The following is a 16,849-nucleotide window of genomic DNA, read 5'->3' as shown; positions in this document are numbered from 1 at the left end:
ACAGGGATACATCCACTCCTGGAATTTTGAAGGGGAGATTTACAGTACAGGATCACTCCCCAAGAAGTCAGTGTTTGGCCTCCTATCCTTGTCCCTTTAATAAATATGTGGTTTTTTCACTAAAGCTTTTAACACAGCCAACACCAAATGGAGGCTATTAAAATGGGGCTGGAAAATACTAACTGGGGAAGGCCCACAGAAATGAGGTGTGGGAGGCTTCCCACGGCTCAGGTGTGGGGAGAATGAGTAAGAAAAGTATTGTAGCTAGAAGGCTGTATTGTCCTGCTGGGGCCTAGTCTGAGCAGCAATGGCAGATATTGGGTTGTGGCTGGCCAGTCTTTTTCTTTTGGTTTTGTAATAATGGAAATAACTTTTACCTTTCTTTACTTTTAGTTTTTTTTATAAACAGGCCCCAGGGTGAGCTCTGTGCATAGTCATTATAGAAAAACCCAGCTGGGATGATGCACAGGGAGAGCGTTGTCTCTAAGGCAGCTAGGACACAAGATGTGTAGGTTGGTCTAGAAGTTAGTTAGGAGGGACATGTGGTTGTCTTCAGGCAATATTAACTTTTAGTCTTGTGTCACAGAGGCATAAGAAACATATTTTTATTTGGGGATGGTAGAGTTTTGTCCACATTTAATAAGGTGAAATAAATGGATTTCTGTTTCCTTTATTTATTAACGCAATCCCTAACTGTGTGTGCGGTGAGGGGGCGGGAGCTAACCCAGCCACTAAGCCCCCCAGTTGTCTCCACCCATTATTATTATTATCTAGCATAATGGTGCTGGGGTCCATGACTAGGGCTTGCAGGTGCTACGGTAATACAAAATCATCATAGTTGTTGGTGTTCTTATCTAAATCTAGATTTGGAAGTTGGCTCATTATGTCAAACTTTTGCTTCCTTATCCACTTGTCAGTGGAAAGTAATGAGTGTTCCCTGAGCCTCTCTAGGAAAATGACTTTCGGTTTCAGCACTGTGAAACCACTGCCCAAAAACCAGCTCTCACTTGAATATCCCTACAATTAGTGGTAGACTACAGCTTGGAGGAAAAATGCAGGGCAGCAAATGATGTTCTGCTATAAGGAATATATTTAAAAACATATAGTGAATAGTTTAAGGGCAGATAAGGTTAGCCTGAAGAGAGGTTAGGAATCTCTCTTAAACTATTAGTTTAAGCCAAGAAACTGAAAGACAGAGAAGAAAATCAATCTCAAGTGTCTAGCTGAGGGGTCTGTTCTCCTGACAATGGTGAAGACTAAAATTCCTGTCCTACATTCCATGGAACCTCCTTGAACATGCTCAATCAGCTTGTTATGTTTAAAAAGACAAGATGGAAGAATAGTTTGTTTGTTTTTAGTGAGACGGATTTATTTTTTCGCAAGAAGCGAGTGATTTTTTTCAGAGGGAGTTGGGTGACAGGAGTTGCATGTGTTAATTGTGACCACCGTGATTATGTATGATTTTTCCTTTTCTTGTCTTGTATATACACATGGGATGGTTCTTATAAGAAGCTTCTTTTCCTCCACTCTTCATATTTCATAATGTGACTCAGAAGGCAATTGTATTTGCTTTTTGGTGGGATTTTAACTTATGAGACAACAGAATTCAAGACATCTGGTGTTGAACTGAAATGCTTCTGCCCCTGTGTGATGAAGGACTCACCCTCTGCCCCTTGTATATTCCCTTCTTTTTTAGGATCACTGTCTTTGTTTCACACTCTGATTTAAGAAAGTGAAGTTGGGCTTTAGAGATTTGTGTACATTTTCTTCAGCGTGAACTTGTTTTTTTTTCAACTCCACTTCAGGTGGCTCTGGGTTTGGAACAACAAGCTTGTAAATGATACTAAAAACTTGGTGCTTAAAAGTGCTTAAACTACTTAGGAATCTAAGTAAAATTTTCAAAAGGTCTTAGCTCCTTAGTCACTTAAGCACTTTTGAAAATTTTTCAGAAATTTTTTTGGTATAATTTATGGAATACCATGTTTGTATTTCACTATGCATCTATTGTTCGTTCTATACATCATGCAGGCTCTCCAGAGATTAAAAGTGAATCCTGCATCCAAGTGTCCATCACTTTCAAAATTGAGACTTAACTGCTTTTGAAAATTTTACCTTTCATCTTGAGAGATCAGTATTGGCAACATTGCAGTTATATTCTCACCTCTTCACCCTCCCCGTCTGCCACTCGCCACTTCACCCCTCCACCCGCCAACCATTCACCCCTACGGCACCGACTTCTCCTCTGCCAGGTGGGTGCTTGCTCACTTCCCACTCAAGCATCCACCCCCATTCCACCCCATTCCCCCAAGTCCTCACCCCTGTCCTGCCTCTTCTCCCCCTTGTGAGCCATGTCCCCCCTCCTTTCCCCCCCTCCCAGTGCTTCCTGCCATCGAACAGTGGGGACAGGGGAGGAGTGGGGATGTGGCGCACTGGGGGACGCGGGGGGGGGGCAGAAGGCAAGGAGGCGGGAGCTCGGCTGCAATTTGTCCCCGTGGGTGCTCCCATGGAGCACTCATGAAGTTGGCACCTCCCTCCCGCTCACCTCCTTACCTGAATATTGGGACAAATGGCGTCCCGATCGTACATTGATCGGAACAAAGGGTTAAATATCAGGACACTCCCAATTTTATCGGGACATCTTGTCACACTAAGTGCGCTGCATGTTCAGAGCACTGCACAGACATTAACTAACCCTCACACCACCCTGTCATGTGTGGAATACATTAGTGTATTCAAAGATTTACTCTGCAGCTTGTTTAGGTGGGTGGAGGATGTGTGGGGGATGAGGACAGAAGAAGGTATTAATAGATTTTGTGGTTTGCTTATGAATCAGTCTTTTTTCTTGAGTATGTTTCTTCCACGTGAGTAACTCTCTTGGGTGACTATTCATATGTTTAAGACTGTTATTACTATAGCATCATAGAATCTCAGGGTTGGAAGGGACCTCAGGAGGTCATCTAGTCCAACTCCCTGCTCAAAGCAGGACCAATTCCCAACTAAATCATCCCAGCCAGGGCTTTGTCAAGCCTGACCTTAAAAACCTCTAAGGAAGGAGATTCCAACACCTTCCTAGGTAACCCATTCCATGCTTGTAAACCATCTCCGAGTGAAAAGGTCTAAATCTCCACTGCAAACTTGAGACCATAACTCCTTGTTCTGTCATTGCTACCCCAACTGAACAGTCTAGATCCTATCCCTCTTGTGGGGATCACCCCTTCAGATAATGAAAAGGCAGCTATCAAAATCCCTTTTCATTCTCTCTCCTAGGCAAGACTAACAATCCTACTTCCCTCAGCCTCCATCCTCATAAGTCATTTGCTCACCCCTAATCATTTTGTTGCCTCGCTGGACTCTTTCCAATTTGTCCACATCCTTCTTGTAGTGTGGGGCCCAAAACTGGACACAGTACTCCAAATGAGGCCTCACCAATGTTGAATAGAGGGGAATGATCACGTCCCTCGATCTGCTGGCAATGTTCCTTCTTATACAGCCCAAAATGCCGTTAACCTTCTTGGTAACAAGGGCACACTGCTGACTCATATCCAGCTTCTCATTCACTGTAACTCCTAGGTCCTTTTCTGCAGAACTGCTTTCTAGCCATTTGGTAGCCCCAGGACCGACCCTTGGGGCACTCTGCTTGAAACCAGCTGCCAACTAGACATGGAGCCATTGATCACTACCCGTTGAGCCCGACGATCTAGCCAGCTTTCTATCCACCTTATAGTCCGTTCATCCAGGCCATATGTCTTTAACTTGCTGGCAAGAATACTGTGGGAGTCCATATAAAAAGCTTTGGTAAAGTCAAAGAATAACACAGCCTCTTCTTTCCCCTCATCCACAGAGCCAGTTATCTCCTCATAGAAGGCAATTAGGTTAGTCAGGCATGACTTGCCCTTGGTGAATAAGTACAAGTCTTTATGGCAATGACTGCATATATAGAAAAATATTGTGTAAAATAATGTGATTGCACAAAAGCAAATCCAATATCCATAGTTTAGTTGCTATGAAAGGAATGAAGTAAAGACCACAGTACATTCAAGGAGAATTATTTTTTGAATTATTTGCCCTTTTATTCTAGCATGTGAAATTGCAGCAGTTTTCTTGGTTCTTTTGATATTTTCACTGTAGCTGCTGCCATTCTCTGCATTTGAGCTGCTCTGCTAATGCCTTTAACTTTAACCTGCCTAATTTGCTTGCTTGTTTGCTAGTTTTTGTCCCTCTTAAAAATACAAAGTAAATAAAATATTTCCTCCTCTCCTTGCTCTAAGAAAATGATTTCCTCGCTTACTCACAGCAAATTGTAGAATCCTATATAGACTGGCCTGGTGGCTTAGAAACAAAAGAGCGGGTTGATCTGGATCTGCTCTTTTGGCCTTAATCAAGCAGCTTCTTCAAGTTAGGAGGAGGAGAGCCATGTAGAAAATCATGCCAATCCCAATGGTTGTCTGTCTTTGTGAAGAACAAGGCTGTTGTGAAAATTTGTTTATATCTGCTGTGTAACCCTTACTATCCTCCACTTTATATTTGCATGTATATACAAGGGCATGCCAAACTTTCATGTCATTGGTGCAACCAAAGAGCAATCGACAGTGAGGAAAAGAAGGATTATTGCTTCAATCCTAGCACTAATACAAACAGCCCAAATGCAGCTGATGGCAGGGGAGGATGGTGCAAACCAAAACAATACCATAGCTGGAAATATTCAAAAGAGCTTCTCAGTAACATTGAGACTGTGCTAGAAATGACACCTGAAATGCGCTTAGGGAAAGCTGCCGTTACACTAAACACCAAGCACTGTTCAGGAAAGCCTTTCCGAAGAGGACTAGAGCCTGTGAAACAGCTCTGTGGAGAGGCTTCAGAAACTCCTTGCGGCGGAGACGGGGAGATTGGGTTCAACTGCAGTAGGACAAGGAATCAGAGAACACAAGGAGAAAAGGTACCTAGGAGACATTTCTCTAAATGTCCTGGGGAAAGCCAGCTCAGACATTGAGGACTGTCCTGAATACAGCTCCAGGGACAGAAGGTAGGTCTCGCACTCACAGCCGTCCCTTGGGTAAGATGAATCGGGGCGATCACTCTGGGCCCCACACTTTGGGGGGCGGTCCCTGTGGGCCAGCACAATTGGCCAGTGCTATTGGTCCCGGAAGAGATTAATCCATCACTTCTTCCCTGGCCCCCCTGCTCCGGGATCTGCACTTTGGGGGGCCCGCGGGCCAGGGCAATAGGCCAGCATGGTTGGTCCCAGAAGAGACGAATCTGTCACTTCTGCCCTGGGCCCTGTGCTCCCCGAGGGATGGCCATGTTCACAGTAGAGCCAAAATTGGGTCTGTCACTCACGTCTCCCCTTTAGGAAAGGAAATCCTGGTCTAAGATCAGGTACTAGTAATTAGACAAATTGGAGTTTAACCTTATATGGGCTTGCTTATTAGAAAATGCAACCTACAAGTATAACTAATGCTACGCGTACAAAGACACAATGGTAAAAGAGTTTGACCAGCAAATAGTGTATCCCAATGGGAATAATAATTTTACTGTTTATTATTATTCATATATTTGTATTACAGCAGCACCAACAAATCACTGGAGTTAGAAACGGAAAATGCTATTTAATACACTCTTGTAGACTATTCCCCTTCAGCTATGTTAGGATTATTCCCTATGTATAGTCTTTGTCTAGTCCTGTTTAAAATGTATCAAGTGATGATGCTTTTGCCACTTACTACGATAGACAACTCCACAACATAATAGATCTCGGTGACAGGATTTTCCTTTTAGTCATCACATGATCAGTAGCAGGGGGAGTGTAGTGGGCTTTGGGAACCCTGTAGTGAAGCAGAGTGTCTTGAGGAACTGAGTTCAGTGGAGACTGAGGGAAGAAAATCAAGTCAAAAACTTCCTTTTCTTTAATTAGAGGAACAAGAAAATCATCACCGCTTCTCTCTCTGCGCTTCCTGATTGATGGAGGGCCAGTCCTATTTTGCTGTGTTTATAAAAGCTTTTGAGGGAATCAATGGATGCTAAATTTGGAAAGCCAAATACAGTGTTCGTTTTGGAAGGGAGAATTTTTCCAAGGCTGGTTGACTTTTGTGTTACTTCTCTTTGGCACCTTTCCCCAGTTTTGTCATTGTTGATTATTCTTTGATCCAGCATGCTGAGATTGGGAAGTCTTGGGATTCCCATTAGCAATAGCTTCCTTTTTGGCCAACGCTGCTTTTCTGATGGACCCACCTCAGGTGTCTTTCAATCATGTTTGATACTTGTGATTTTGCACTTCTGTTCAGATGAGAATCCCCAGCAGCCTTGCAGCACTAACCCCCTGAAATGGCAGATGGCAGAACTAGAACTTGGGAATCAGGAGCAGTTCCTACAAGAAGAAGAACTGGCTTGGAGACTGAAGGAGGAGGAGTAGACTCATGCCATAGGTGAACCTTGAGCAGAAAGGGAGCACATTAGACCCCAGCAGAGGTGTTTCTCAAATTGGAAGTTCTAATTTGATTATATTTTTCTAGGGGATTGTGTACTACACACAATCCTATCTCCCTTATCTAAAGTACACATGCCCCTGAGTCCATATACAGGCCACTTAGGCTACTGGTTAAAACAACTTCAGTATCTCAGAATATTAAGATTTGTTTTTAATAAAACCAAAAAAAGTCACTTTGGATAGAAATAGCATAGATTGTGCTCTTTGCCCTTAGAACTGTTGCTGCTGCCTGCTTTCCATTAGTATATCTATCTTCCTATTGATCCTCAACAAACTTTTTAATCTATTCTGCACGGAGGAAGGAGGAACCAGGAATGCAATGACAACTATTGAACAGCCCAGGTGGCTCAGGATGAGGTAACAGGCTAGATGCAAGCTGTTGACATTTCCCTCATTTGTTTTTCTTGGCAGTTAGAAAATGTCTTCCTGGCCTAAGTGTGTGTGTATAATGTGGCAGATATCAGGGCAAAATTCCAGGACTGTGGAAGAAGGAGGTGGCTTGTCCTTAAAAATACTTCAAAAAAGGGGAAACTCACTCATTTCTTTAGCTTCCAAAGCCAATGCAACTTCATGGCCCAGTTGTTGGCATCAGAACAAATAAGCACCAAGCCCTTGAAGACGTATTTGTTGCCCCTGTAACATGCTGTCACTTCCTGGATGAGTCAGGCAGGAGATTAGCAAAGTGAAAGCCACACATCCAGACCCCGTGGTAACTGCAGTAATAGAGTAAAACACACAGCACAATATGACTGTAAAATGGTGTTTGAATAAGATGTGAAATCTTGTAATGGTTGCCCAAATCTGGTACTGGCTTGCGATGCAACTTGTTCCTGGCTGTCCTGGCAGCAGCGGTTGCCAAGTATCTATCTTATTGTTATCTATTATTGTAGAACCTAGGAGTCCTAGTTCTAGACCAGGATCCCATAGTGCAGGGGTGGCCAACCTGCGGCTCCGGAGCCACATGCAGCTCTTCAGAAGTTAATATGCGGCTCCTTGTACAGGGACCGACTCCGGGACTAGAGCTACAGGCGCCAACTTTCCAATGTGCTGGGGGTGCTCACTGCTCAACCCCTGGCTCTGCCACAGGCCCTGCCCCCACTGCACCCCTTCAGGCCCCCTCCCCTCAGCCTGCCGTGCCCTTGCTCCTCTCCCCTCCCCCCCTAGCCTCCTGCATGCCACAGAACAGCTGATCGGGAGGTGCAGGGACAGAGGGGGAGGCGGGGCAGCCAGTGGGTGGGAGGTGCTGGGAACAGGAGGGGGAGCTCAGGGGGGGCTGCTGACATATTACTGTGGCTCTTTGGCAATGTACATTGGTAAATTCTGGCTCCTGCTCAGGCTCAGGTTGGCCACCCCTGCCGTAGTGCTATATGTTGTACAAACACAGAATAAGAAGATGGTCCTGCCCCAGGGAGCTTACAGTCTAAGGCAAGAGACAGACAGACACCGACTGACTGGGGACTACAAGAAACAGAGAGACAGGACTGGTCAGCATGATAGGCAGTGTTCTCAGCACACCAGGAGCCTAACCATTGTCAAGTTTTTGTAGGCCTCACACAACAAAGTAGAGTCTTAAGGGAGGATTCTGAAGAAGGTTGGATGAGTTAGTTTTACAGGCATTTACCAAGAGCTTCTCCCAAGTGTACAAATCAGTATGGGAGATAACAAAGATACTTGTTTGAAAATTTTATCAAGTGAGTGATAGTGGCCAATTGGAGGAAGGAGCTGACTCTGAGAGATGATAGCTAGGAAGGGGATAGGTTGTGAAAGGTCTGGAAAGTGAGGACAAACAGCTTACGTTTGATGCAGTAGAGACGAGGGAGCCAGTACAGGGATGCAGAGATAGGGGTGACATGGTCGAAGTGACAGGCTAGGAAAATGATCATTGCATCAATATTCCAAATGGATATCAGTGGGGAAAGACTGCATTTGTCAAGGCTAGAGAAAAGGATTAAAGTATGTTGCAGTAGTTGAGACACAAGATGATGAAAGCCTAGACAAGAGGTTTTTAGCTGTGTGGATGGATAGAAAAGGCTGTATCTTAGAGAGATCATACAGAAAGAATCCGCAAGATTTACACACAGCCTGAGTGTGAGGACCTAGCAAGAGCTCTGAGTCAAAGATGGCACTGAGGTCACAGGCCTGAGTGTCTGGTGGAATAGTGGTGTTATCCACAGTGATTCAGAAAGCGGAGAGGGAAATTAAGAGCTCTGTTTTAGCGTGTTTAGTTGAGTTGATGGCTACACATCCACAGGGAGATGTCAGAGAGGCTGAGATTTTAGTTTGGAGAGAAGGACACAAGTCTGGGCTAGAGAGGTAGATCTGTGAGTCATCTCCATAGAGATGGTAGTTGAATTTATGTTTGTAGAAAAGATTATTTGCCCTTGGGAAGCAGGTTATGTCCTTTCCTTTCAGATCCAGAGCTCACTATGGTTACTTATGCATTGTCATCTCAAGGTTAGTTGGGTGCAGTGCTGCCTGGATGGGGCTTCACACCTAAACAAGCTGGAAGTAGCAGCTAGTGAAGAATCAGCTCCCCACTTATCAAGGAATGTGTTTCCTGCTAAGAGCACATCACACGTTAGCTCTGCCAAGTGCACTGGCTGCCAGGTGACTTCTGATTTGATGCTATTGGCTTCGATCTAAAAAATCCTAAATGGTTTGGATCCTACCTGCCTGAGCCCTCATGTGATGAACCAGTAGTTGCGGTTGCCCAAGACATCCAAGCTAACAGCCTCCTGGTGTAAATGGGATCAAACAAGTGGCAGCGTGTTTCTCAGTGAGAAGTCCTTGACTCTATAACTCATTTCAAACCTTGGGTCACTAAAGCCTGAATTTGATGACTTTATGCCAAAAGTCATGTTCCTGTTGGGGTGAGAAGGTTTTCAGAAGTTTGGTTTTTTATAGCTGTTCATGAAATCCTATGTAATGCACCTTGACCTGTGGTAGATGCAGGACTGCCTATCTGTTGTAGGCAGTAATTAAAGACAATCCCTTAGTGTTTGCATGTCTGCATCTCTGTCCATGATGCTGCTGGGCCTTTAAAACCATGTTTATGTGCTCAGTGAGAACTAACATTCTCTCACATCCTGTCTCATGACACTCCAGGAGATTGCTAGATATATGCAGAACCAGGAACTGAAAGCCCAGTGGAGATCCCATGAGACAAACCTGGAGACAGAGAACAGTGATGAGGGAAGCAACTTATCTGAGCCAAGGAGAAGCAAGGACAAGAAGGTAACATGTTAAGTATCTACCACTTGGACACAATACTCCAGGTTGCAAGAAGACCTAGCTAATGAGACTGAAGACAGTACATAAAGTCCTCTGTGCTTTTATAATTACAGCAAACAAAGTAACTTGGAAATCTGTCCCAAGGGTTCTACCCTATCTGTCCCAAAAATATTTTTGTAAGGTAGGTGCTGGAAACAAAATTCCTCTAAGGGCTTACTGACCAGAGAAGAGGAGACGCCTGACAGATCAGGGCATCAAAACAAGCTGTGGAGGTTAGTATAGGAAAAATATAAATTAAAAATAAGCAAAATGCTTGAAAGTTTCTCTGCTCCTCACCAGTTCAAAAATAAAATAACCAATCCCCTTCATTTCCTACAAAGCAATCTCCATATTCTGGCAAGCCCTGGTTTTCGTTTTGCAGCTCCAGTGCACAGTTGACGCAATTACCAGCACAACTGTTCACAGTAATCACAAAGACGTAATTCACATAATCTAGTGCTGTCCATGCCAAGTGGAGTCAAGCTTCAGGGCTTTATTCACTGGAAGAATTGGTGATATTCTATTCTAAAGGAGCTCATGTGAACATATCATCAGCTGATGGAACCAAAGACTTGGGCAGAAGGGACCCAGCAGGAGAGTGGGGTAGGAAAAAATGAGGAATTAAGAGAAACTTCAGCCAAATGAGGAGCTGGTAATGCTTACTGCTGACCCTTTTCTCTCTGAGGTCTAGTGAGGAATCCAAGCAGCTGACCTCTGTTCAAAGTTCTCCAGATGTACTGAAGCAGCAAAGAATAGTGTGTGTTTCTTTGAGCTGTGGCATGCATCTAATTGTCTGGTTCGATAAGTAGACACTGGACACTTTTTACATGGATCTGGAGGAGAGAATAGGAGTTTAATTGGTCAGCCTGGTTAATGGCTACAAATTTATTTTGATATCTCAAATTCTCCTATTCCTGAAAAATTCTGTTTCAAATTAAAACCTTAAATTGATGCCAGCCATTGAACTATGCCACCCTAATAACCTTCAGGTTAGAGGGAGGGCTGTTTAACACCCATAACATTCAAAGGTCTAATGTGGATGTCATGGTAGTAGACAGAGAGGTGATTGCAGCTGAGATCATAAGGCTGAGTGTGCTTGTAGCCTTTTGCACACACTTGCTCTCTAGCTGTGGTGGTTAGCTAACAAGCTCGCTGGTCTGAGTGATACCACCCCCGGAAAGGAAAGATTTCATCATATAGTGCTATTGGGCAGACACCTACCAGAGGATCAAAACACCCACATTGAGGGAGCAGCGGTGTAAAGCAGCCTGCAGCAATTTCCATTATGCAGTCAGTGGCTGAAATAAATTCTAACATTAGCTGTGGGATGAAAGAATGGTAAACTCTATTTATTTGAATTAACTTAGAGGCCTTAATTCAGAACCAGCTCCCAATTTTCAGACCCTTTTAGTCTCTGGCCAACTTGCTAACATTATTAGAGTTGAGTAATTCCTCTGAATTACATTAAGGTTAGTTTCAAGAAAAGTCCCATGAAGTATTTACCTTGTAAGGAAAAACTGTTCTTTGTTGTATCATTACTTGGGAATGGTAGCGGATCTTTCCCTATTCCCTGCTTTGTCTGAGATGAGATCAACGACGTGAATTTCAGCTACTGCATTACAACTTCTTTAAATGAATAAATCACAAATGAAGTTGGTCCAATAAGATATTACCTCACCCACCTTGTGTCTGAATAAAAAATGAACCTATAACGCTGACAGCCAAATGCGGCGCAGGACAAGGAGTGTCTACTCTGAGCAGCCAGGGGATTGTCCAGGGCAATGTTGTTGGTAGCCATGTGATCTAAAATGGACAGACAGAACATATGACACATGCCAGTGCTGACCATGGTTTGCTCCTGGGAATGATGCACTTTTGGATCTGGGGTAGCATGTGCTTATGGTCCTTTGCCTTTTGAATAACAGGAAGCCAAGTCATACAACTGTGTGGCAGAAGGGAAGGAGTATCGTTAGCACAAAAGTCAGTTTGCACCCAGTGCCTCTACTTATTGTACTGTGCTGCTGTTTGGTGTATCCTGAGGGACTCAAGTAACGCTGACTTTTTTTCCCAGTACATCAGAAACAACAGATGCGGCTGAAATGAAATTCTTTGCTAGCTCTCAGCCTTCGGCTCGTCAGGGAGGCAGGCAGCACAGGCTGCATTCTTACTCTAGTTCAGCTCCTGACTTGAAGTGTGGTGTGAGACAAGTCTTGAACTTCTTAGTATCCGTTCCACTAGCTATAAAGTGGGGATAATAATCCATCTCTCACTGGGATGTCATGACAATTAATTAGCTAACATTTATAAAACACAGTATAAGTAACAGAGGGTCAAAAATTTACCTTCAAAGTGTGGGCAGGTTACAATTCAGATACAATGGTGTGTTCCTAATACCAGTGGCGAGATTTCATGAATCTACACAGAATTGTAGGAACCAAATTATTCAAACTTGGTCTCACTATAGATCTTAATAACCTTCCTCCTTGGTCAATGTACACCACTGAGCTGCCTGTCTTCTGTCCTATAGATCAAGTCAGCATAAACGCTTGTTATTGTCTTAATATAAAGAGGTATGGTTAGATGCTGAGGTACTTGGATCCCCAGTCAGAGGTCAGATCCTTGAAAGGTCAGACTTGCCAAGCCAAGGAGGCAGAATAGACAGAACAAAGTAGGTGGTTTTTTTTTTCAGACTAGTAATCTCTTATACATATATATTCTGGACTATTTTAGGGCCTTGTATACTTGTGAGGGAGTAAAGTTTTAGAGCCTTGTGCAGAAGAATTATTTTCCAGCTAGTTAAATGCTCTCTCCGTACCACAGTCTCTTTTCATTCAATGGGATCTCAGGTTCATAACAGTTCAAAGGGCAGTTTGAGGAAATAAAGATCCAAGATATTCAATGATTTCCCCAGTACTTTCCCTAGTTAAGCTAATGTGCAATGTTGAGGTATCAGTCACTCAATGTAGATAAAAGACAAAGAAATATATGCTCCAATGTGTCCAATACTTAAAGTTGCAGCTGAAATGTGTCCTTGTAAACTCCATCTAAATATTGTTACGGGACAAATCCAAATCTTTATACCAGCATTTCAATTTCATTAGACACTTCTGAATTCTGAATCAGCAAAATTCACGAATAAATTAATCTATATTATAACCTACCACAAACAACCTGAATGCACTAATAGGGACATACATAGGACATGGTAATAAGATACCCCTGAATGTTCTTCTAGGAGGTATGAGGTGGGAGTAAGAGTTACTCTTGCTGTAAGAGAGGACTGAAATGGAACAGTACAAGTTTCAGATCAAGGTTGCCCAGATAAGAAATTACTAGCTGTCTTAGTTCTTCTGTAAACATGTAAGCTCAGAAACTGTCTTCAGACATTTGAAGAAGAAAATTTACAAATATGAAATCCTAAAGATCCAAATAAAAAGGCTAAAGTATGTAAATCTGCTGTAACTTTCAATGTTTTAACAGGCAACGGTTCCTCAAAATACCACTGAAGATCTGGAACCAACTTTTAAGTGAAAAAAGAACCACCTGCTGAAGTGTTTGCATTCTGCTCCCGGTGTAATAACACCTACCCATGCTTAGCTCCACAAGCTAATGCTTAATAAAACCATCTGTCCTCTCACATTCCAATCCATGCAGCCGTGGTGTTAGAAAAAAGTTTGAAAATATCAGAGAGAGACTCCATTACCTATATAAAATGAAATCTGAGCCCTCATTAATCTAATGTTCCCACTATCCCACATGTGCCATAGTTTGTGGTAGGTCCACTTATGTATAAAGTCCATGCTCACAGGTCTCTTATGATAGGGTTCCTCATCAGCCCTGGATTGCTAATGTACATTTGGCAAATCTGAAGAAATTATATATGGGGAAACAGGAACTCAGCCTGTAAACAATGACTTGACAAAAATTGGAGGAGTGATGATGAGGATAGATGACTGATACAGAGCAATCTGGACCTCTTGGTAACTGTGCAAGCAAACAATATCTGCTTTAATATGATTAAAGGTAAATGTATATATTTAGGAATAAAGAATGTAGGCCATACTTACAGAATTGGGGGGGAAATGCTACCCTGAGAAGCAGTGACTCTGAAAATGATGTGTGGGCTGTGGTAGATAATCAGCTGAAAATGAATTCTATGCTGTGGCCAAAAAAGCAAATGCAATTCTGAGATGTATAAACAGGGGCCTCTTGAGTAGGAGTTGAGAGGTTATTTTATCTCTGTGTTGGGTCCTAGTGTGACCACTGCAGGAATACTATATTCAGTTCTGGTGCCATTAATTCAAGAAGGATGTTGATAAATTTGGAGAGGGATCAGAGAAGAGCCACAAGAATGATTTCAATGGTTAGAAAACCTCCCTTATCACGATAGATGCAAAGAGCTCAATTCTATTTAGCTTAACAAAGAGAAGGTTAAGGTATGACTTAATTACAATCTATAGGTCCCTACAAGGGGAACAAATATTTAATAATGGGCTTTCTGGTCTACCAGAGAAAGGTATTATAATATATGTCAATGGAAGTTGTAGCTAGAAAAAATTCAGATTGAAAAATAACATATAAATTTTAACAGCATAATTAACCATTGAACCAATTTATGAAGGGTCATGGTGGATACTCCATCATCGGCAATTTTTAAATCAAGCTTGGATGTTTTTCTAAAAGATATGCTGTAGAAATGATTTGGGGTTAGTTCTGTGTTGTACAGGAGCTCAGACTAGATGATCATTGTGGTCCCCTTCTGGTCTTGGAATCTCTCCCATTCTTTCCAATAACACTTTTAAAATGAGGAATTTACACCTGTAACCCCTGACACCTAGTAACTCAGCTTAGTCCTCCTGCCATTTCTATTACAGCTGGAGTTATTCATTCTATTCCTTCTTTTTGCAGCTGCCCAGTCACACACTGTCCCAGTTGATGGCCATCGGACCTGCCTTTATTCACCGACCAAACGTCAGCCTGAAAAGCTAGGATACCAAAAATCCAGGGACAAGAAGGAAGGTTGTAAGCAGCAGTGAATCCTAGAGCCTTCACCTACAGCCTACTTCTTCTAGAACAACAAAACATATTTCTTCCCCATAATTGTGAGTTGAATGACTCCTTCTTTCTGGCTTAATTACCAATGGCTAGATTTACATAATGCAATTCCTTCCCTGTTCAAGGTTTGCTTTATTACTTTGGTGGAGCCTTTTACTGAACTCAGGTGGATGCACAGTGAGGTTGCTATTAATCTGTGTTAATGAATGGACGGTTTAGCAACATAGTTGCTGTATATTAAAATTCAGTTTTAGATGAAAGTTTAACTCTGAAGGAAGTAATTTGTCATGTTGTTGTTAATACGATCAGTGATGAACCCAAAAGTCTGCATGCCACTTTTTTCCAGGAACTTTAGGGAGCAAATAGTTTCAAAGAGTTAGATGTGCCATCATGAATTACTGAGTCAAACGGTGATGCTACTATTGCAGTTGAAATTCAGCTGTACAGGATATTACTCGTTTACCTACCGATGGGATTAGATCTGAATTCCTTATTTCATCTTGTTAGAATCAAGACGTCAGCACAGCTGCAGTGAGACTAGACATGTGCAAACTAATTGCTTTTCCTCAATACCGCTTGGACAAACTTATCTCATTTTTTTCAGAAGAGGAGAAAATAATGGCTTGAAAATATTTTCCAGAAAATATTGAAGAAACTAAACTTGAAAAGATGTGAACAATAGCTTCACATTTCTCTTGAAGACTGTCATGTAAGTTGAGGAACTGCAAACTTCTCTGACATGCTGCAAGGGAATGGAGCTTTTCAGCTGTGTCTACTGTATATATGATGATAAATGGGGGTTGTTCACAAGCACGATTATTTCACAAGAACATGTGCTTCTTTGGAATCTAGAGTGGGAACAGGCCATTCATTGTGAACATAGTAAAGGCAGGTATTACTGGAATATGTTCTAGGAAGTCCATGAGCCGATGGCTAACCCTTTAATATTTTATAAAGACACTTCACAGATCACTATTGATTATTCAAATACTGTAAAAGTTTTGAGATATGTTAAATAGATTTGCTACAGACATTATTCACTTGAGATGACCTTATTTCCTATACAGTTGTTTTTGATATGGAGCATATTGAAGTGCAAAGCACATTGTTTATAGACTCATAGACTTTAAGGTCAGAAGGGACCATTATGATAATCTAATCTGACCTCCTGCACAACTCAGGCCACAGAATCTCACCCACTCACTCCTGTAACAAACCCCTAACCTATGTCTGAGTTATTGAAGTCTTCAAATTGTCATTTAAAGACCTCAGGGTACAAAGAATCCTCCAGCAAGTGACCAGTGCCCCACGCTGCAGAGGAAGGCAAAAAACCTCCAGGGCCTCTGCCAATCTGCCCTGGAGGAAAATTCCTTCCTGACCCCAAATATGGTGATCAGTTAAACCCTGAGCATGTGGGCAAAACGGCACAGCAGCACCAGGAAGAATTCTCCTGCGGTAACTCAGATCCCACTCATTTCTAACCATCCCATCACAGACCACTGGACATGTTTAAATCAAAGACCAAATGCCAAAATTGAGGCTATCCCATCATACCATCCTCTCCATAAACTTATCAGCGCAGTCTTTGAAGCCAGATATGTCTTTTGCCTCCACTGCTCCCCTTGGAAGGCTGTTCCAGAACTTCACTCCTCTAATGGTTAGAAACCTTCGTTCTAATTTCAGATCTAAACTTCCTAGGTGTAATTTATATCATTTGTTCTTGTATCCACATTGGTACTAAGCTTAAATAATTCCTCTCCCTCCCTGATATTTATTCCTCTGATCAGGGCCGGCTCTGGCTTTTTGCCGCCCCAAGCAAAAACACCTGCGAGTCGGCTGGGCTGAGCAGCAGAAGGGAAAAACAAAAAAAAACCACCAAACCTGAAGGCCAGTCAGAGCAGCAAGGAAAACAAACAAACCAAATTGCAGGGGGCATGAAGGGGGAAAAAACAAAAACAAAACCTGGAGGCACGACAGAGCGCGGGTGCAGGGGGACTCCTGGCTCTGCTCAACATGCCCCAGGCAGCGAGGGAGAGAGAG

General features: G+C 42.7%; 2 long non-coding RNA genes across 2 annotated transcripts; one reads left to right on the top strand and one right to left on the bottom strand.

Annotated features, from left to right (window-relative positions):
• Positions 1–6,834: 6,834 nt before the first annotated feature.
• LOC116815439 (uncharacterized) lies at positions 6,835–15,422 on the bottom strand. Its single transcript, XR_004371481.2, has 3 exons — positions 11,437–15,422; positions 10,467–10,587; positions 6,835–7,197 (listed from the first exon to the last, which is right to left on the bottom strand). It is a non-coding gene; the product is annotated as an uncharacterized LOC116815439 (long non-coding RNA).
• Positions 14,768–15,842, top strand: LOC116815438 (uncharacterized). The gene is made up of 2 exons (XR_004371480.2): positions 14,768–14,856; positions 15,414–15,842. It is a non-coding gene; the product is annotated as an uncharacterized LOC116815438 (long non-coding RNA).
• The last annotated feature ends 1,007 nt before the right edge of the window (positions 15,843–16,849 follow it).

Source organism: Chelonoidis abingdonii, chromosome 23 (genome assembly GCF_003597395.2).
Source record: "Chelonoidis abingdonii isolate Lonesome George chromosome 23, CheloAbing_2.0, whole genome shotgun sequence".
Lineage (NCBI taxonomy): Eukaryota > Metazoa > Chordata > Testudines > Testudinidae > Chelonoidis > Chelonoidis abingdonii.
Note: the sequence above shows the minus strand (reverse complement) of the source record. Positions and strands in the feature narration are given on the sequence as shown.